The sequence below is a fragment of the Podarcis liolepis genome (assembly GCF_965112155.1).
Source record: "Podarcis liolepis genome assembly, chromosome: 5".
NCBI lineage: Eukaryota > Metazoa > Chordata > Lepidosauria > Squamata > Lacertidae > Podarcis > Podarcis liolepis.
Genome location: NC_139556.1, coordinates 31,557,359 through 31,579,763, shown reverse-complemented (window position 1 = coordinate 31,579,763; position 22,405 = coordinate 31,557,359). Strand labels below are relative to the sequence as shown.

General features: G+C 39.3%; 1 protein-coding gene across 12 annotated transcripts in view; it reads left to right on the top strand.

The window, feature by feature from the left end:
* CTNNA3 (catenin alpha 3) overlaps window positions 1–22,405 on the top strand; it is a 541,298-nt gene that overhangs the window by 264,229 nt on the left and 254,664 nt on the right. The window lies entirely within an intron of this gene.

The following is a 22,405-nucleotide window of genomic DNA, read 5'->3' as shown; positions in this document are numbered from 1 at the left end:
TCTTGAGGCGATATCACCATAAATGGCTGGATCTAGAAGCAATTAACAAATTATGAATTGTGAGAGCAGATTAATGCTACACTTTGCTGTCGATTATTGACAAGTAAATAGTTCCTGGCCTGGAAACCCCCTGATGCCAAATAGGGCCATCCAAATGCTTCCAAAAGGGAGCTGTTAAACTGGAAACACCTTGATTCAGAATCAGTGCAATTGTGTGTGAAAATTGAAATGATGCAATCGTTTCCATGTATCATATGAGAATGGAAACAAACTACAGATAACGAGCATGACACTGAGCAGCTTAAAATTATTTAAGCAGTTACTGTTGGCATGTTAAAATAGGAAATATTGCCTTGCAGAATTAAAGTACGGCTGTGTTGAAGTGTGAGCAGGATACTTAAAAAGAGATTTGTTTGTTTATTAAAAATACAATGAAGTTATATAACTTGAAGTTCAACCATTGATTGATAATGCTATGTTAGGAAAATGCAAAGAGAAATTTATAGTTATTGTAAATTTAAGAGAAAGGATATTTCAAGTTAATTTACTAGTTAAAAAAAATACCCTTTTGTGAAATTATTTTATTTTTGTAGAAGCCTTGGACTAGACATAAATCCCCAGTGGCTGGTTATAAAAGTTGAAAATAAAACTGATGATGGGTTTTACCTGCATGCAGAATGTAATAGCTTGCACTGGGGTTATTTAATGTGTAAATACATTCTGTTCAATGCCATTTGGATTGCCTGTAATTTGGGGCTAATATAGTTTTACATATATACTAATGAACTGTATTGCCATCTTGCTGTGAGAGGTCTTCTCTTCAATGTCTGTTAAGGATTTAAAACTGTCTGGGTTTTTAAAAAATCTATTTTGCAGTGCATCCTGGCTTCCCTGGAAGAATATTACACCTGAGAGATATTGGGATAATTTGTTTTGGTTAATAAATTATTTGGATAGTTGTGGAATTTTGACTATACTTGATTGTCTTTGCTTGTCGCCCCTGAAACATGTTTATTTATGTATAAACTGTTCTTCCTTTTCAGAGGTTTGGAACTATTTAAGTAGTTAAAATAAACTACAGTTTAAAGTAAAATATGGTTTAATGTAATGTGTGAACCAGGCCACTGAAAACTGAGCATTTGACTGACCTCATTCTGGACATTGGTATTAAAATCTTTGCCACATACAGCTTGGGAAAGTGGATTGTCGCATCTTCCTTATTTTAGCAAGCCCTTTATAACATAATTATTAAGTTCAATAATATTTTGTGGGCAATATTCCATGTTCGTTCCTAATTTCAGATTTGGATGCATCTTGCAACACCAGATTTTATGTTTGTATTTGTAAATTTAAAACTACGCCACTTTTTAATTTTTAAAATGCCACCATTTTCCATTTTTAAATCTTTGGTATTCTAGTAATTTCACATATTTAGAGAATAATAATAATAATAATAATAATAATAATAATAATAATAATACAGGCTCTCCATTATGAAACACAGGTTGTGTTACTTTTGTTTTGCCACTGCTGCTATATTCAACACAAGATTATTGTTGATCATTGAGGTTCATATTTAAATATCTGCTTAAAGCTTCAGTCCTAATTATGTAAGTCGGACTTCCTTCTGAACTAACGTGCATAGAATTTACGCTATCTATCTGTGGTCCGATATACTAGCCTTCCCCAACTGGGTGTCCCCCAAATGTTTTGGAAAACAGCTCCCATTATCTATGACCACTGGGCATGCTGACCACTGTGTTTTAGGCAAATGCAACAGAATATTTGCAGACTTACTATGTATTTCTTTTGCTATGTCCATCTTACTTTAATTTCCAGTCAGTGTCAAAGTTACAGAAAACACATATCGTTACCCAGGTGTTCTGAGAAGGAACACTGTAAAGTACAAAAAAAGATTTTCAATACTTGTGGCAGGGAAAAATGTGACCAACAAACCAATTTTAGAGTTTAGCTACACTTGGTAAATTTGGAAGCCTTGTAAATCTAGAGTAAGTGGGGATAGCATTGGGCTCACTAATTTGCAAACAAGACTAGAGTGGCTCCAGGGATTTCTTTGAATGGGACTAAAATAAGTGGCTTTCCTAGTCATTAAGTTTACAAGCCTTTGCAAATCAATAGACCAGTCTGTTACGAAACAAATGACTGTCTTTAAAAAGCAAAAAGCGGGGATTTCACCACAGTGATCCAGGCAGTAACTAAGGTAACTAGGAAGTATTAAATCAGCATATTTAATTTCAGACTTTAAGGTTAGAGACATTGGGCTCCGGTAATAAGCCAAATCAGAGGAAAAATAATAGAATCACAGTGGATAGACTCTAGAAATATTTCTTCCCCAGTTCCATGCCATATTTGTTTCCTCGCATTTAAGCCTGTCTTATCTATATCCACAAGAAGAGAATAGCTCTTAACAGGTTACCCCATGCAAACTATGTTGGCTAGATTATGGAAAGGAATAAATATACCTAATAGGAAATGGGTAAGTGTGTAACTGTTGATCAGCTAGACTTTTGATACAGTTTAACTGGTGGAAATTCCATATAAAGCTAATTGGACAAATGTGGGAATGTTTTATGAGTTATCCAGGAACCCAAAATGATCACTCAAGGGATTTAAAAATCAATTACCTTCCACAACTCTAGCATTCAAATAAGCCATTTTTCATCAAGTCAAACCTTAATATATACTAGAAAAGTCATTAGTACACCATTGTTCATTCTTCAAGATCACTTCTATCATATGCCCAGATGTATTTGGAGCATATACTCCAATATTGATTGCAAATTCAATTTAAGGCAAATCTCTTCCGTCAAGGTTTCAGTTGACAATATCGTTCTCAGTATTTTCTGTCCCTGCTTTTATGCTGTTGTTGATGTTAGTAATATATTGTTTTTCAAATTATTTTGGGCTTTTGTGTTGCAGTGTAAACCAATGAAAGCATCAGGAAAGCAGCATATAAGCATTTTATTAAAGTACCACTCAGTATACAGTTACCTCTGAGAAACACCTGGGACAGTCTGAACACACTTCCAGGTTTCCTAAGCTTATAGACTATAATGAGAGGCAAAAACTCCCCTTGGTATTGTAACTGTGGCATGTTGAATATCTCTTTAATGAGCCTGTAATGGAACATTTCATTTCCCCCTTTGATACTTGCCTGGTGTGATTTAGTCCCACTGGGCATGGCTCTACTTCATTTTATATCTGGGTCAGGCATGTTGGGATTGAGTAGAAGGCTGTCTAAGCTGCTTTGCTTAGCTGCCATATAGATTTCTATGTATTGTTCTGAAGAAAAAGGAAGTTGCCTTTGACCCTGCCTGTCCCTGCTGAGTGTTCACATGAGAGTAGAATCTTTCACAACATGGACTCCTGAGTGCATAGTTCACCCTGGTACGAGGGTGAGCAGATGCAGATCAGGACAGGGCTCCTTCACCTTTAATAAGTCGTCTTCCCATGTTATGCTGAACACAGGTACAAACTGTCCCCATCCATGTTTGTGTGAAAGAGTGCACACTTGTGGATTAATCCAGCTCAGCTACAGTGTACACAGATACAAGACTCTACACTCATTGTACAGCTCAACTATTGTGTACATATACATTGTATGCTTGTTGAATGTCATGTGTGAATGCCCCTGGAGTTGTATAGAAGAGGGAATTTCAGAAGGTGCAGCTTGCATAATGAGCTATACTTGATGAAATTCTGTCTTTTCAAACCAACTGCTAAAGGTGTAGCAACCCTCTCCTCTTTTTCATCTGGTCACCTTAACTGGATCTTGGAGGCAAATAATAAATATATGGTATCCGAAGGCCTGTCTTCTATTTTGGTCTCCAGCACACCAAACAGAACTGATGCCTAAGATAAAGCCAATTTGGATCAAATTTATAGACTACAGGCATACCCTCCAACATTTCTCCAATGAAAATAGGGACGTCCAATTCCATAATGATAATTTTACTGTTTTTACACCACCCATCTTACTAGGTTGCCCCAGCCACTCTGGGCAGCTTCTAACATATATAAAAACATAATAAACTATTAAACATTTTTTTAAAACCCTATGCAGGATTGCCCTCAGATGGCTCGGGGGTTAGATAACTCCATACCCTCCAACATTTCTCCCATGAAAATAGGGGCCTCCTAAGGAAAAGTGGGACATTCTGGGATCAAATTGGAAACCGGGACGGCTTCTTTAAATCAGGGATGTCTCTGGAAAATAGGGACACTTGGAGGGTCTGCGAAGGTGGTAGCTTGGTAACCTTCACCATTCTCTAGCAACAGTCCAGTGATGTAATAATGATTCATAATAGCTAAAGACATCTACTACTGTCCCCAGCCAGTTGAATGTGCCATTAGAGATGTTATCTCATATCCTGAAAACAAATGAAGATGTGGTCTCTTACCTGGCTCCCAAACCTTAATATAAGTTGGGGAGAAGTGCTATGGAGATCTTTAAATGCTCACAGGATAGGCAAGCACCATACAGAGACTCTAAATTATGGTGACCGTGTTGCTGATGGTGAGAGGGAGTTTAAACTTGGAACAAGAAGGAGGGAACTGTGGAGGAAAACAGAAACTGAAAGGTCAGCAAGAATGATTTCTTGATAGTTTTGTGCAATTTCAACCTTGTTTTGGGAGCTTTTGGAACAACATCCTCTCATTTAGCATTCCTTTTGTCTTCCATGGTTTGACAGTAACTCTAACAAATGTAGTGCTTTTTTTAGTCACAGTATCTAACAATTAGTTAGCCGGTGGCAACATAACTTCCCATAGGATGTTGCTTCTCATTCCCAACTAGAGTAAGATGATGACTAAAGATGACAGATCTATTAATTATCTATGCATGTTTGGTTGTTTTCTTCAGCCTTAAGGATTCCACTTAATGCAGATCATATGGAAACTGCCGGAAGGATTGTGGTGTCCGTGTATGACAGTTAGGAGTGAAGCTCTCCCTACCAAAGGACACCTGTGTAGTTTGTGTGCACCTCTCACAGGCAATCTTAAATAATTTGTAGAAGCAGGGATGTGTGAAAGTGCCTTAGTCTATTCTGACATCCATTCGCACTTGTAATGTGGTATTTTCCATTCGGTTGCAATTGGTCTATTTTGCATAAGTCTTTCTTCCATTTTGTCATCTGCTTATGGGGACTTCCGACGGGTTTGCTCACAGGGGTCATAGGAACATGCAAGCCCACTCACCAGCACCAGCCCCTCCCAATTAAGTAGACTGCTATTTGTGGGTTTAAATAAACACTCTCCTGTTCCTGTTTTCATCCTGATACACATCCAGCCTTGTGTTAAAGGCACTAGTAGTAAACAGTGGGGAAGCTGGCATGGAGCTGAAGTAAGATAGATGCATCCTTCCTATTGTATAGTAAGTCAGATTTCAGTGACCTGAAGCAAGATTGTCCTTTTCTGAGAAAATTGGAAAAGCAGAAAATGGTTTAGGGAGCAGAGGAAGGTTATCTGATTAGAACACCTCTGAATGACAGCAGCTTTTGAGTGGAATATAAAATAATTATCTCATTTGTGGTCAGTTCAGATTGCATATTGTTTGTTCTCTCTGGGAGACTGGGTGACCTTTATTTTATGCATGTATTTCATTGTTGTAGTTTTTTACTTGATATTATTTACTTGTTTGTATTTTTTTTTAAATGAAGTCCAGATCAACCCATCTTTTCATATTATTTATCACCAGTGTCACAAACACACTGCTCTGATGATATGTCTTTGCTCTTCCTTCCATCTAGTGTAGGATCTTTTTAGTTTTGCCTTACTTTGTCTTCACCTTCTAGTATCCAGAAGTTTCACAGCCCTCCCAGAAAAGTGTATTCTAAACTGTCCATATTTAGGGAGATCTTTTGGATTGGGATAATTTCAAAGACTTTATTCTAGAGGCACAGATAATGAAGTCTGCCACAGAACTGTACTACCTCAAGACTCCTTGCTTATATAAGCTCCCATTGTTTCTCAAAAACTTTCTCTTAGACACATGGAAAAGTATGTTATTTTAACAAGAAATCTCTTCCATTCATTCTACAGTAGTACCGTCCCATGAGAAGTCTGTGGCTTTTGATGGCTTTTCTTATTTAGAGTTATCCCACTTAGAGCAGGGGTAGGTATTAAAGGCCAAATTTGACATGGTGGTATGTGTATGTTTTCTCTAAGTCTAGGACCTGATCACAGAACACAGCAGGCACTATCTTTCTGTGTGTCACACATGTGGAAGCATATCATTTAGACTTCACAAATATTTTAAAGCATTATAAATGCACATATAAAACAATATAAATCTCTATATAGCCACACTAACCAGTACTTGAAAGTTGTGTGTGCGTGTGTGCGTGTGTGCGTGTGTAAAACATATACATTACTTGTCATATATACAAATACATTACAAGTGTTGGTTACTGCAGTTGCATGCAAAGTACTATGGATATATTTTCTTAAATGTATTAATGTTACCATAATCATTTATTTAATGAATAAAAGATTTAGAGAGAAAACAAGGTAGGAAAGCAAGACAGTTGAGGTCGAAACCCAGAAGCAAGGGTCAGTTTTATCTTACTAGATCTTGTTAGACAATTGTCCCTTTATTCCTAGCATAGCTCAGATAGTTGTCTGTGTAAGTAATCTGGCTTTTTCTCTTGGACCTGTTCTGCTCTCAGCTTTTTAATGCCTTGTTTTTAACTTAGTGGCAGACTAAGTTACATTTATTTTGACTCTTGCCAGAGCGCTGTGCAGTGGCCTGAGAGTTATGCAGCAAGAGACCTCCATCCATGTTGTTAGGTGGATCAACATCTGAAAGAAACAGCCTCTTCCTTTGAGGGCAGGCTCACAGGCCATGTTATTGTATATAATACTTCAAAGTTTCATTCCTGGGACTGCTCTTGAAAATTACCCATAATTGTCAGCTGATGCAAAGCACTATCCCCCCCCCCCTTAAGTCTTTGGGGAGGATGAAGCAAAGGCAATAAGTTATTTGGCTGTTCAGCACTGGTTGTCAGTTAGCTTCTGGGTGCAATGCAAGGTGCTGTTTTTAGACTATGAAGCTCTTTTCGGCAACATAAAACATTTTATTTAAACTGGTATGGTTGGACACGGATAGGGTAGAGTTGCTAGCTTGCTGTTATTACCTGTCCTGATCTCATGGGGTAAAGCAGGCCATAATTACAGTTAATAACTAAGGAAATCATTCATGTGGACTTTCTGAGCCTCTGGCATCATAGTACCTCCCTAGAGTTGTACCAACAAAAAATATTTAAGGGTTGATTCAATTTTACATGTATTTGATACGCCTTATTTTTCCAATTTTACCTCATCTAGTATCAGAATAGAAATAATTCCATTTGTCTCAGGCCCTCATTGATAGCTCACATTTTACGCTATGGTCACAGAACATTACAATTCTGTTAAAAAGCTTCATTGTTAGACAACCATTTAAGAGTTAAGTTTGTTCAACTCCATTAGGGTCCCAATATTAATTAGCCATATCTTCTCAACGACACTATGTTCGCTTTCTTGTTTTAAGAAAGTGGTCAGTTTTGCTGTAGTTATTAAATTCCCTCAAAGCATATTAATGTCTAAGTTAACAACTCTCAAGGCGTGAATTCATTTGTGCCTTCCAACATTTTTCCTAATATACTACAGAAATGTATGCAATATAACTTGATTTTACAACACCTACCATTTCACATTGCCATTGTTAATTTGAATATGTCGGATAAATCCTTTTAGATCTGGCAGGGACAAGGAGCTAAAAAACACATCTTATTATATAGAGAGCTTATAGAAACACAGTATATGAGCCATATTTATAAATATATGGCCATTGTTTATCAGGGATCTCAGTGTCTATAAAGTTTTCTATTTTTAGGGCTGTGTTGCCATGCAGATCTGCATGGCTCTGTCCTATGAGTTCCATAATGTTTTAGTGCTCAGGCTGCAATCATATGTGTACTGAGACTTTCTTCCATTTTAGGACTGTACAGTTCTCCATCTCTGTTAATTTATGTTTTGAACAATTGACTTGTCTTTTCTAATCTAGAAGTTGATAATGGCTACATGTAACAAGGATGCTGCACCAAGTGATGCTGTGTTCCAGAGTGACAATGAGCTTGAGCCCTCCCTCCCTCTTTCTTTTAAGCACATGAGACAAGCCCTGCTGGATCCTACCAAAGGCCCATCTAGTCTATTATCCTGTTCTCTCTATGACCAACCAAATGCCCATGAGGAGCCTGCAAGGAGAACCTCAGTACAGTTGTACTCTCCCCCACTTGTGATTCCCAACAACTGGTATTGAAGGGCATTCTCCCTTCAACAGTGGAAGTAGCTAGTAGCCATTAATAGCCTTATCCTCTATGGCAGGCAGGGTGAAACTTTGCCCTCCAGATGTTTTGGGATTACAGCTCCCATCATCCCTAGCTAACAGGACCAGTGGTCAGGGATGATGGGAATTGTAGTCCCGAAACATCTGGAGGGCCAAGCAACTATGGGTTTGTCTAAACCCCTTTTATAGCCATCTACATTTGTGGCTATCTCTATATCTTGTGATAGCAAATTCATAGATTTAACTCTGTGCTATGTGAACATGTTTTTTGGCTCGTAGTTTGAGCATTATGAGAGAGGGTGAAAACCCTCTCTGTATTCACTTCCTCCACACAATGCTTAGTTTCATTTTCCCTTTCTCTTGTGTGCTTGGCTGCAAGGATTCTTCCTGATTGCTTAAACCATAGTTTCCGATGATATTTGAATTGGGAAATGGTAGCTTTCAGGACTCCATACAGAGAGTCCAGATAAGGATCAGATTATCACATGAAGCTGTGGTTTTAAAATCCACTAACTTTTCTTTGCAGCTAGATGGGGAAGAAGAGCAGGGAAGGGGAGGGGAGAGAGAATAAGGAAGTGGTCTAGCTTGTCACTTGTTCATGTGGCAGCAAACTGTGGTTTGTTGCAATGATGACCTTGATTCATCTGAACCAGGCCAATGAGTGCTTTAGTTCTAAGGCGCCTTTGTTTTACATTCCTAGGTGTTCCATTTCAACCAACTTAATTCAAGAGGGTTGAGCATTTCCTAAGAGTAGGACATGAACTTACTAGGCACCCATTGTTATTAATTGCTGTTAAACATTTTAAACTTCGGCTTGCACCAACATGCTTGTTTTTTGTATATGTACTGGAATAAGAATAACTGTAGAGATCAGAAACCTGTACTGTGACATCGACATATTTAGGTTGACATTTTTTAAATAAGAATATAAAGTGTCAAAGATGGGCTATTTCAGCTACTAGTTAGCGAGCTGGGATAAGCAGTGGGTGCCCCATGAGAGCAAGAACTTCTGCAGGTATGTTGGTATAGCATACATTGGAAGAATAGAAATAATAAAATTATATCCTGAATATACAGTTTTTTCTAGATATAATCAAGAGCCAATTTACACTTACTATTTTAGGCACACACCAAAGTTTTAAAAGTGTGCAGCTAAAATACGTAAAGTGTGAATGTGACAAACACATGTTTGCAAATATATATTTCACACATATACTTCTCAAGGACATGTGACTGGCTGCAGCTCTCTCTTGATTTTATGCTCAGTAGCAAACCCTGGTTTGCCCCCGTGTAATGTGTACTTTTTTCAAGATACTGTAAGTGTACATTTGGAGTGCCCATAGGCCTGTGACACTTGGTGAATACTTCAGGATATAACAGATATCTTTTACTTAATGCACTTTTCAAGTGATTATCTGGAGGTGAAATTTATTTAACCCTGTTTTGTTTTTCTTACCCTGCAGCCCCTCACTCCCTTTGTTTCATTTCTAAACACTCCCAAATTAAATTATCCTTAGTGTTGAAAATATGTACAAACAGTAAACATATATGTTTGCGTAAGTTAATTAAGTGAAACTGTCTCCAGAGTCTATGCCCTTTGTTTTTGTTTTTTATTACATCCCTTTCTCTATGGTAGGTTTTCATTTATTGTTGATATTCATTAACACATACTACAATTTTTTCCCACTGGGAACCTTTACTGTTCTATACTCAGTAAAATTCTACACTATAAATGAAAATACTATGTAGAAAGTATGCCTACTGGACTCCTCTTTAACACTCGTTAAAACTTGCAATAGTCTAATCCTTGCATTGTTTTTTTTACTGGGAGCAAAAGGACAATGGAGGCACGGTCCACTGTATACTTCTGTCCTATAGAAGCTAAAACTGTATCATGTCAGGACCTGCCAGCACCCAGAGCCAGATTTAGATGAGATTTCATCATCATAGGAAGAGCTCATGGGTTCTAGCAAGAACTAGGGCTAGGCGAATTCCTGAGATCATATACTAGTGTGATATCCCACCCAAGGAAACTGCAGAATTGGAAGAACTAATGTGCCTCAGTTGGACACACTCCCCTCTCTGTGGCATATAATGTACTGTGTCATCTATAAAGTGTCATATACAACATTATAGATTAGAAGAATGACACAAATATGTATTATCTTCACTTTTTGAACTGTATGCATTTCACATTAATAATGCAACTCTCCTCTTCCACTGTGGATACGCCACCAGAAGATGCACACACCATGGAAATGGCTGTGTATTATATATGTCATGGTTGTCACCATGCTGAAAATGCCTATAATTCAAGGTTAAGGTAAAAGTTAAAGTAAAGGGACCCCTGACCATTAAGTCCAGTCGCGGACGACTCTGGGGTTGCGGCGCTCATCTCGCTTTACTGGCCAAGGGAGCCGGCGTTTGTGTGCAGACAGCTTCTGGGTCATGTGGCCAGCATAACTAGGCCACTTCTGGCAAACCAGAGCAGCACATGGAAACACCATTTACCTTCTCCCTGGAGTGGTACCTATTTATCTACTTGCACTTTGATGTGCTTTCGAACTGCTAGGTTGGCAGGTTACAGTGGATATGTACACTGGGTGTTCTCCCACTTGATTGTGACAAAATGGTTGACTGAATGAATTTCTAATAAACAAAATGAAATAAGTCAATGTAGCAGGAGCTGAGTTTTGAAACATTATTGTGTCATACAAGTGGTGTTATCCTCATAGTCAGGGCCAGCCTGAAACATTTTGCTTCCTGAGGCAGACAAGATGGTGCCCCCTATTCATTCCACATTCAGGAGTTGGCTGGACTATCTGTTGATTCTTATTTCATCCCTTGTGACAAGGCAACATCCTCCCCTTACCTGAACCAGCAAACTAGCTTCGGGGTGTGTAGGGCGAGGCACATAGCACATGTACACCTCTCTGCTACCCCTCAGAATCTGCTGCCCAAAGCAGGTGCCTCAATCTGCCTCATGGAAGGGTTGGCCCTGCTCAGGGTATGTATCACACACCCTCTTGGGGCAACTGACACCATTTGCTGTGTGGGAAGAAAGCAGAGAGTAAGAGAGGCAGGCAAATACAATATCAATAATTGCTTTGGTTGAATCCCCCCCCCCCCCGCATAGGGCCAACTTTGCTTTATTTGTTTTAGTACTTTACATTTTTAAACCACCTTGAGCACCTTGAGAACAAGGATGTGTTCATGGTGAGTTATGGTACCTTTTCCCCTAGAAAAATAGCACTGAGTAGGCCACTTGCCCTTCTACTTCTGCCACTCATTTTTCATTGGGGTTGGGGTTTGCCCTTCAACTGACACTCATGGTTCAACTGTTCTTAACCATAGACTGATAGACCTACACAGTCCTCTCAACTTCTTGAAAAGTCTTGTTTCATTAGGCACCTCCCTTTTCTCCCTCCTTTGCTAGTGTCAGCTACTATTAACATTTTATAAATTCTGGGCATTCATAGGGCATCTCTGTTGTTCTTTTTAATTTGCACATTTGTATACTTTTGTTTATCTTGAGAGACCTCAGGAAATATGTAAAAAACCAAACAAAAACAAACCCCAATTATTTATTTTTGGGTGGCTCCATTTTACTTTCAAACCGATGGGCACTCAACTATCCAAGTTTGCTATTAGAGGGAATGATGGTTTCTTCAGTGAACCGAGTTTGTTCCCAATATATCACTTTTATATACATTGCACATGTCTGGGTATCTTGTCTGCTATCAACCGATAATAACATGGTAAGAGCTGCATTTCTCAGCGAAATGATGTAACTGGTATGAAGCATAGTCAAAAAGGTCCACAGCTTCCAAGTTATCAAGAAAGACGTATTTTTCTGTTGGAGGGGAGATGATTGTCTCAAGTCTGTTTAGATTTGCAGTTTGCACACATTGGCTGTTATTGCTCTGAGTAATGATGGCTATTAACAGAAAAAACATCAACAGAGTGAAAACAGCTGTCGCAAATGCAAGACAGTAATGGAGATCTGTGCTCATATTCTCAGCCAGATTGCAGGCTCTATCTCTTAACTCCTCCAGAAGCATAATCATCGCTTTTTATCACAATTCTGGTATGTATGTATTGAAAAATAATCCATAAGGCTTCTACTTTCCCTAGCCTTAGATTCTCAGAATAAGTTTTGTTACCTATAGTAAATCTGATTTATACTAAAACAAAAGTCTTTTAACAGCCCCTCTTCTTAGGCACCTAATTAGTACAATCAATTCTAGAGCTGGACTGAGTATCGACAGTGATTTAGATTTGAACTGGGGAGACTTGGAATCAAATCCCTTTTTAGCCATAAAGCTTAGGGCCAAGTGAGATTCTAAAGTGGGTAATGTGCCCTGACATTTTTTGTTTTGCTTTTACTTCCACACAGCAAATGGAGACTGAATTTGATCAGAAAAAGGAGATAGCAGGAACAGGTGCTCAGTCTTCTCCTTACTTGCCGGTTTCTGATCAAAGTTGCCACAAACTGCTTTGCAAGGGAACTGGACCAGTGCCAAAACTCTGATCAAATTCATGGCTATGCTCCACCTGTCTCACACAACACATCCATTTTTGCTCTTAATGGATGTTTAGGCCTGCAATTGTCTTGTGGCCTAACCTACCTCACAGAGATGTTATAAACAAAATGGTGGTGGGAAATCCATGCACACTACACCAAGCTCCTTCTACTAAGAAGGGTGGGATGAAAATGTAACAAAGAATAAATAAGTATGTGAATGTGTTTTAACAATCCGATTTGAAAGATGAAATTTGAAATGTAAATATTCATATTTGTTTGGAGCTCACTGTGGCTTATTCCTGTAACGATAAACCACATTTTGTGAGCAAAATCCTTTCAGCTCTTGCCAAGTCGCAACTGCAGGATCCATAAAGATAGTGGAGGGGAAAGGGTGATACATAAAGAAAATACTCCATTCCCATCCATCTGCAGAAACACAATGTAGGCTTCAGAGATGAGGGGAACGATTTTGTTTCTTCTTTGTGTTTTGAGTCTGCATTTTGCATGGACTTGCCAGGAACAGACAAGTACTGCTTTTTTATATTAGGATCCTTTCAATTGTTATCATTTGCCATCTACAGTTTTTAGGCATATTGGGATCCTGAACCCTTTCTTTGACACATCAGTTTGTTTGGTAAGAACACAAGAGGAGCCTGCTGGATCAGGCCAGTGGCCCATCTAGTCTGGCATTCTGCTCTCACAGTGGCCACACAAATGCAAGTAGGACAGGAGCACAACAGCACCCTGCCTACGCACAATTTCCAGCAACTGGTAAATTCCAGTTTCAGAATTATTTTGTTTTACCTTGAGAGGGATCTCTATATGTTTTCATTTGTTATTATTATTATTTGGTCTTCTTCTAGGGCCCTGAGAGGGGCCGACAATGATGATGTAATGATACTTTAACTGCAATATCTGAAGAGTCCATGACAAAGCTGGCTAGGAAATTTGTCATCTTGTTTTGACATACAAAACAGATTGAAAAAAATGGTTGTAAATAAAATTGTCAGGTATGGTTTTCATACCTTTCAACACTTTCGCATTATTAACGGTAGTTATATGTGTGAAACTTTTATGTGGGTTGATTTAAGTGAGCTTCCTAGACTGTTTGTACATTTTCTGATGCATTATACAGACATAAATATTTTTTTGTACAAGGAATTATGATTAGGCAGCAATAATGAGCTTTAGTAAATTGAAATAGATCTCAGAGGCCCTCAGCTAGATTGGCTGGCAGCCTGAGCACATTGGCATTATATCCAGTACACAGACTGGGCCATCTTGGTAATATGCCATATCTGTGGATTCTTCTAGTTGATTATTCCTAGAGCTAAAGAGACCCTGATGAATCCAGTCTTCCATTATACAGCCTGGCTTCTTAGGCTAATGAAGAAATTGGAATGTGGCTTTTGCCTCAAGCGTGCATCCATAGACCAGTTGTGGTTAATAATAATAATAATAATAATAATAATAATAATAATAATAATAATAAATTTTATTTATATCCCGCCCTCCCCAGCCAAAGCCGGGCTCAGGGCGGCTAACAACAATCAAGACTGGTGCATGCTACTTGTCCAAGCTCAAAATGGAAATATTCAGTGTAGCAGGGAACTAAGAATATCCTTAGCCCTTTCCATCTGAAAATAATCAAATGCCTGTATTACTGTACATGAAGGGTTATCTGTATGAGTTTCTTGAATCACGAAAAGATACTTCACAGGAAATGAGAACTGATTTTTTTCTTCTTCTGAGGGAAGATTTGATAAAAACCTTTGCCTGGGTTTGAGAGAATTTTGCAGAGAGCAAGCATTTGGTGAAGTCTCTGAACTCTGCCATCATCTTCCAGGAACTCCACATTCCAGAAGTACAACTTTCTTTTAATTTGTTCAGATGTGCTGCTCTTTCCTGGGGTTAAAAAAAAATAGAGAATTCCTGCAGGGAACTTTAGAGAACCATGCTCACAAAGCCAAGATTTCTTGATCCCATTCAAGATTCTTTGAATCCCTGCTGTATAAAATAGTCAGTAGAATACTATAGTTTCCAGCTAGTGTGCAATTCCATGCAAACTCCCCTTCTCACTTTGATAGACTGTTATATTTAACTCATTTTCCGGTTTCTCCACAACCTCTTTCCCTGCCACTGAGAAGGTTCAATTATTTTTGAAATAACAAAATCTAAATAATAAAATATAGTCAAGATTTATGGATACATAAGTTTATTTATGGGACGTGGGTGGTGCTGTGGTCTAAACCACAGACACTAGGGCTTGCCGATCAGAAGGTTAGCAGTTTGAATCCCCGCGATGGGGTGAGTGCCTATTGTTTGGTCCCAGCTCCTGCCCACCTAGCAGTTTGAAAGCACGTCAAAGTGCAAGTAGATAAATAGGTACCACTCTGGTGGGAGGATAAACGGTGTTTCCATGTGCTGCTCTGGTTTGCCAGAAGTGGCTTAGTCATGCTGACCACATGACCCAGAAGTTGTCTGCGGACAAACACCGGCTCCCTTGGACTATAGAGCAAGATGAGTGCGCAACCTCAGAGTTGTCCATGACTGGTCCTAACAGTCAGGGGTACCTTTACCTTTTTAAGTTTGTTGCCATCCCAATCCACATGTTGAAAAACCCCAAAAGAGCCCATATCCTCCTAGACAACATTGTGTAGGGATGATTCAAATTCTGTTCAGTCAGTCTCTACCATGCTTGTTTTTCCATAGGAACTAGTTTCAGACGCTATCAGTACTGAGAATTCATTCTAGCTAACAATAGTAATATTTCAATGACATACATATATCAGAAACATTTAGTCATTGGCTTTAAGCTGTGGGTGGGTGACCTTTTTCAGCCAAAGCCTGCATACCCTCGTGGGCCAGAGTAAAAAATAAAGTGGCTTGGGCAGAGAGGGCAGAGCAACAGATATTACTCCTACTTTGTGCAGTAGCTTGCATTCCAGCCATGCACATCGGAGGTTCCTACACATCCCCACATATAAAGACAAGCAAGATGCATTATCATAGGTCATGGATACATTCCAACCAGGCAAAAACACAAGAAGATTGTGTAGAACAGGGTCAGTGAGGGATGTGTCCTGGGAATGGGGTGTGGCCTAGGGAGGGTCTCTAACCCCAGATAGAGAGGCCAGGACGACTGCATTCTTTCCCCAGGCCTGATGTTTCTTATACCTGGCTTTAGAGAATACAGTTTTCACACTCAGCTTTCACAGTTGGGAATAACTGAAGAGGTTGGTCGGTCAGTGGCAGCTATTTAAGAGGTACCAACATGAACACTAGTTAATCTGAGCCCTTTCCATGCCCCTCCCAGTTGTAAACCTTGTGAGCTGGTCTAGCTATGGTCAGAAACTCTTTGCAATAAGCGTTCCTGATCATGGGGAGAGCCTATCTGTGTACAGCAGGCTCCTCTTTCCAGACATGTGGCTGGCAGAGGTGCTGGGGCCAGCAGGAGACGTTGAGATGGGGCCCATAAGTGCAGCTCTGCTTTCCCCTCAGTGTGATTACAGTTGTGTGGAGGAGAATATCTGAGAAGCCAATGCTCTATTCTTAATTGTTGCGTCGTGGTAAAATTCTGGCCATGCTCTGTTACTCAGAGCAATCTCTGGGCCTGTGTCCATCTAAAAAACACAACACCACCTATATATTTTAAATAGGTGTGTGCAACTTGTGATCTTTCAAGCCAAATTTAGGATGCATTGTGGTCTGTTCTTACCAGCCAGAAGGAGCAAAAGGAAGAGGATTTTCATGCTGCTGCTTGGTTTGCGAACTTTGCTTGTGGTTGCTTAGCTGGGCAGACAAGCCACCCATTAGCAGTACCTGTGCCTTGCCTGAATTGAGAATATTTATTGGCCCCCATTCAGACCATTAACCACACCCACACACTAAATCAGTGCACCCACTGTCTCTCTTGGATTTGCTGAAAAGGAGGGAGGGAGCTGGATTTCATCTGCACACTGATGACACTTCAACCCACATTTCCAGTTAAGAATAATTCCCCTTGTTTTTTATGGAAAGGTGTTGGCGGTTCTGTTTGTATTATTTGTTTTGAAAACTCAATAAAGCATTTTTGTTTTAAAAAAGAAGAAGAAATGTATGCATACATTCAGAGCAACCAAGTGTTTCATGCTCTATTTTGGGCACTCTGGAAAATAGTAATCTCCAGCTAATGTGTAACTTCAGATGTATAGATTTAGATATAGATATGAAACAGTGTCCATCAAACATAACATAGATCTCTCAAAGCATTTTATGATTTTCTGAAGCAAGGCTGGTTCTGTCATTATGGACAACCAACTGACTGCCAAGGGCAAATGTTAATATAAACTTGATCAGATATGGAAAAGATGCAAAGGAGCCTAGCATGTGGATGAGAGGCTGGCTAATCCTACTTTGGTGTGTTGGTAAACAGCCATTAAAACCTGCTTGGCTGTACCATGTTCTTTGTTTTCCACTTTATTATTATTATTATTACTTATTAAATTTATATATCACCCTTCATCCAAGGATCACAGGGCAGTTTATAATATAAACACACAAAAATACATAGTAACAAACAATAACAATAGCTAGTTTCACATTTTCTATTTCTATGGTGGCAGGAGAAACCAAGTAAAATCAAGCCCGTATTGGAAAATCGTCTTCTATTGGGCAGCTCCAGAGTCATGGCCAAAAATATATTAACAAATTCCAGCTTAGGGTGTATCTCACTTTTAACATGAGATACATTGGGCATTGCAAACAACAGTGGGTGAGCAAGTTGACAGTGCAAAATGCTGCTTCATTGAATTGTACAGTGTGAATCATATCATTCTTGGCATACCAGCCTCTCAGGAGACCAAGTCATTATTTCGAGGTAAATTGGCTCCTGGTAAGGATGTAAACAATGAACAAAAATTGTGTACCATTTATTTGTTTTCGCCTTAAGTGTTTAAAAAGTAGGTTTAGAAGAGATTTCCTGCTCCTCGCCCCCCTATGGGAGGACAGTAGGGGACTGAGGAATTGCATTGGACTTTGAGTATGTGAAGGGGGAGAGATAGCTGGGGGGAAAGACTAAGAAAATACAGCATTTCTTCCAAGCTCAGCTTTTCAATTACAAAACCTGCCTCCGCACCATCCTACAGCCCCATCTGACTCTGCCTGTTGTCTGAGGATGGAATGGGGGAAGGTACAGATCCTTTTTTAAGAGCATTGAAGAATCAACAGGGGGAAAGTGCCCCAGAGGGAAACCATGGGAGACACTGAATGAAGTCTCTGCTTCTTCATTCACTGGATATTGCTACTAGCATTAATATTGCAGAGAACAAGGAGGTTAAGAGTATACACATGTGGAACATTGGCAGGCAGTCTGAACATAGAGCAAGTAGTATTAGTTAGAGGGTTTTTTGTGTGTTATTATTGCCTCTATCAAAGGAATATGAAACCACAGGGAAACAGACGGCTCTGAGAATTCATCAGGACAACCACCATGGAATAGCATAGACGAAACATTGGCACAGTGGGTAGGCGGACACTTTCATTTGTAAAAGCACAGAGGGTCATGGATATGTCAAATGTAAACACAGCAATATATCTTATACAGGACACACTGACCAAGCAAGTGTATGAACTCTATTCTCATTTTCTAGTTTCACTAACCAGCACCTGTGGTGATTTTGAATTTGTTGATAAACTGATACTAATGCATAGGTTATCACCCAGAGGCTGAGCATGGCTTTAGGCACAACTTGGAGAGGATACTGGAAAGGAGCTGTGCTGTCTCTGGTATAATTCCAGGACTCTTAAAATAAGGATTCTTCTAGAGTTGCTGAGGGAAATTAAGCTTTGTGATCCTGAGATATGCAATAATCTGCTCCAACCAGATTTTAGGCATAAATGAGAGGAAGGAATCAGCAAAATGTAGATAATGCCTCACAGATCAGGCCCTTGTCAAACAGACCCCCACCATCTGCGGAGTCCAAGGCCTTCACCCTTGGTGAATTTGTAATTTTGCTTTTACATGTATTTTTACATGGATTACAACCATTTTGGATTACAACCACGTCAAACCCGGAAGTGCGTGTCCCTTTTTTTGGATTGCAACCCATTTTTTATTTTTTTGGGATTACAACCAATTTTTTTTGGGAGGCCCCATTGGCGAAAGTGCGCCTTGGGTTACAACCTGTTTTGGTTTACAACCAGACCTCTGAAACGGATTATGGTTGTATACCAAGGTACCACTGTACTCTTTATGGTTTCAGTTTCTGAAATCAAAATGGTAGCCTAAGCACAAAGGGTGGAATTTGATGTTGTGCTCTTCTAAATATTCTGTCTACACAAGGGGCTATGGTGGAATGCTAAGTAACCCTTTATGTGCCCGGGGCAGTTGCACAACCATCTGTGCTGGAACTCGGTGTGAGTGGAAGAGGAATCTGTTTTAAATGAATTTATACTCAGAACTTGGCAGTATTAAACCACCTCTTGTACTGAGTGGCCACTTATATGTAACCTGCTTGTGTATTTGTTATTTTTAGAACGCCTAACCAATTTTATACTAAATTATACATAAGAAATCTTTATTATGCATATAATACAAATAAATAGTCAAGCTGCATGTGGTACAATATTTGTGCAGCATAATATTATCTCTACGTATTTATATTAATACATACATATTTTTATACAGTTATATGCATTGTTGTATGTATCTATGTGTTGATTACTTGAGGCAACCTGGGATATACATGGACGTGTGTGTGTGTATCTCAATCATATGCATAATGATGTGAATAATGATAAATTTTACATTGTTCCTATTTTTGGTAACTCCAAATGTGGGTTGGTGGAGGGGAACTTGCTTCTTGTCAAAATTAAGGAGCAAGATGGGAATTAGGGGGGAAAAAACCTAAAAATATAAGCTTGACATTAAAAAATTAATAAAATTAGTATTTTCCTGAGGCAGCCACATTCTTGTTTGTTTGTGTGTATGTGTGTGTGTGTGTGTGTGCACACATGCACGTGACATGTGACTAGGCCCTGGTTGTGAGGCAAAAGTCAGTATTTTTACTTTATCCACATTTTCTGGTGTTTCCATTTTATGAAAGATGTCAACCCCCAAACTATTTCCTTTTTGTTTGGATTAATAGTAAAATGTTGATTTTATTTTTGATCTGAACACCTTGGTTAAAAAAAATCAGGCCTGACAGTCAACTGATTACAAACATTATAATATCCAATGAAGAAAATGTAGAACACAACATTTAAAGGTGAACTGATTTATTGTGACATTTTTTAAAGGTGGCATAGGATTATTTGTTTTTTGTTTTTGTTTTTGCTACATCCGACTAACACAGATGCTCTTGAGATATTTAATTAAGATAAGTTTTCTTACACTAAGGTGCTGAGACAAGTAATTTATTTGGACAAATTGTTCTAAATGTATAGTGAACCAAGGGATTGAGAGACATACTTTGCTTGCAGTGTTATCAGCACTGCCTAAAGTAACATTTACAGGAGAAACCTTCTGCAAAAAATAACAATGAGTGATGCAGTTCTAAACATGTTGTATAGCCTTGTATGCACAAAGGCAGGGGAGAATATTTACAATAGAGATGTTTAACTTGTAAACAGATCCCATTAGTTCAATGGAATTTACTTCCCAGTAAGCAGCGTTGTAGCCATAGTTAATCGTGTTTCCAATCCTAATCATGAGTTTTCTGCAATTATGTGGATAAGAACAGTCCAGTTCACTCCCACTGGATTTTGCAAGGCAGAAAACTCTTCACTGATCTTATTCAAGAGCAGGACGACTCTTTCATTCCCAGAGCAGAGCCGTAGCAAAACTGGAAGCAAACTATAGGGTCAAAGAAGAGGTAGGATGAAAATACTGGGACAAACAGCTGCTTTGACATGGGGAATTCTGGTTGAGATAGTCTTCTAGCAAAAATGTAATCTGCTTAATGAGCTCTTTTTGAGGCAGGGGGATAGAACTCGACACTCAGGGAGACTTAGTGACTCCTCAGGCCTATTTGACCTTTGGGGTTCTCCCTAGGCCAGACTCCCTTTCCTTGCCACCCTCACTTACTAGCAATGCCCTGCACCCTCCATTATTTATGCCTAGCTGGAATGTGTCTTTGAACTGTGATAGTGCTTGCTGGATAGAGAATGGAGAGACGTTTTGCTTGGGCTATGGTAGAAAGATAAGCATGCCCTCTATTGCTCAAATTACTTTCCCCTCTGGCCTATCCACCCCTGGCATGTTTTGTGTGGTGTTGCTAAAGGTTGCACAACTTCTATTATTTACTTGGGTACTTAATCCGGGAATTCATATTAGAACTGGTGAGGAAAGGGATGAAATGTCCTGAAGCTTCTTTTCACTGTTGCAACATGAAGCTTCAGCTCAATATGTCCATAGAAGCTTCTTTGATCACCCAGTTTCTGTGAAAATTGTAAACTGTCAAAATGGTGAGACTTCTGCAGATGCACGAAAATGTCTTAAGTGAGCCTGAGTAGTTTTTCCCATTGGAAACACAGTGGGTGAATTATTCCTTCTAGTCACTGCTGAACTGTGCAGTTACTGCAGAACCCTGATTATTTTCAGCATGTAGACCTGTAAACATTTTAAGTGGAGTTGGCCCAAGACATTTTGCTGCCTGAAGCAGAGCAGCAAATCTGCCCTCTTCAAAATTCAAGGTGCATAATACCCAAAATTGGTCAAGTTATTTTGGCACCTCAGGCAAAAAAATCCAACAAGCACTTCTCCCTCTCCCTGGCAGCAAAAAATCTAACAGTAATACATTTAATAATATACCAATTTGTTGCCATTTCACAACACCAAAATCAGCAGCCAGAGGCAGCAGTCTCACTCTGCCTAATGATAGGCCCAGCCCTGAAAAAATCTTTTTTCCCCCAGTGCCATTGATTGATCTTAATCTGCCTTAATTACTTATAACATTTCTACACTCCCCTTCTGCGGAGGAGTTTCCTAGGCTTCTGAACCTCACAACACCATCACAAGACTGAGAAATAGTGACTTGCTCAAAATTACAGGGTTTGCTTCTTGTCTCAGTGGTGATTTGAAGGTCAGTTTTAGGGGTATAAGCAGACTGGAGGGTTTGGATTGGATCCTGATTTAGTGCTTCAGAAAACAGCCTGTCAGTTTTAGGCCGAATCTGATTTGGAAAAAAATTAGGCTTCTTCTGCCAACATTTCCCAAAATTCACTATTACTGGGAAATAAAAGTATCTGTACTTTTTAATTTTGCAAGACACAGTTAAGGTTGTAAGAATGAGTTGGGTATGTCTGTATGGGGGGTGGGGGACAGGGAAGTTAGTGGGTGTTGGAGGTAGGATTTACATGGTTGAAATTTGCAGGCATAGTAGCACCTCCAGAATGGATAAGGCCTGTCAGGTTACAGGCAGAGGATCTTTTTCTGTGCTGGGCGCCTTTAAAATTTGCCCCACCACAGAAACCTCCATAAATTTGATGTTTGGCAGAATTGGGTGAAATTTGCTGCCAGGTTAGACTCTCTGGAGGAAATGAATCCTGCCAGA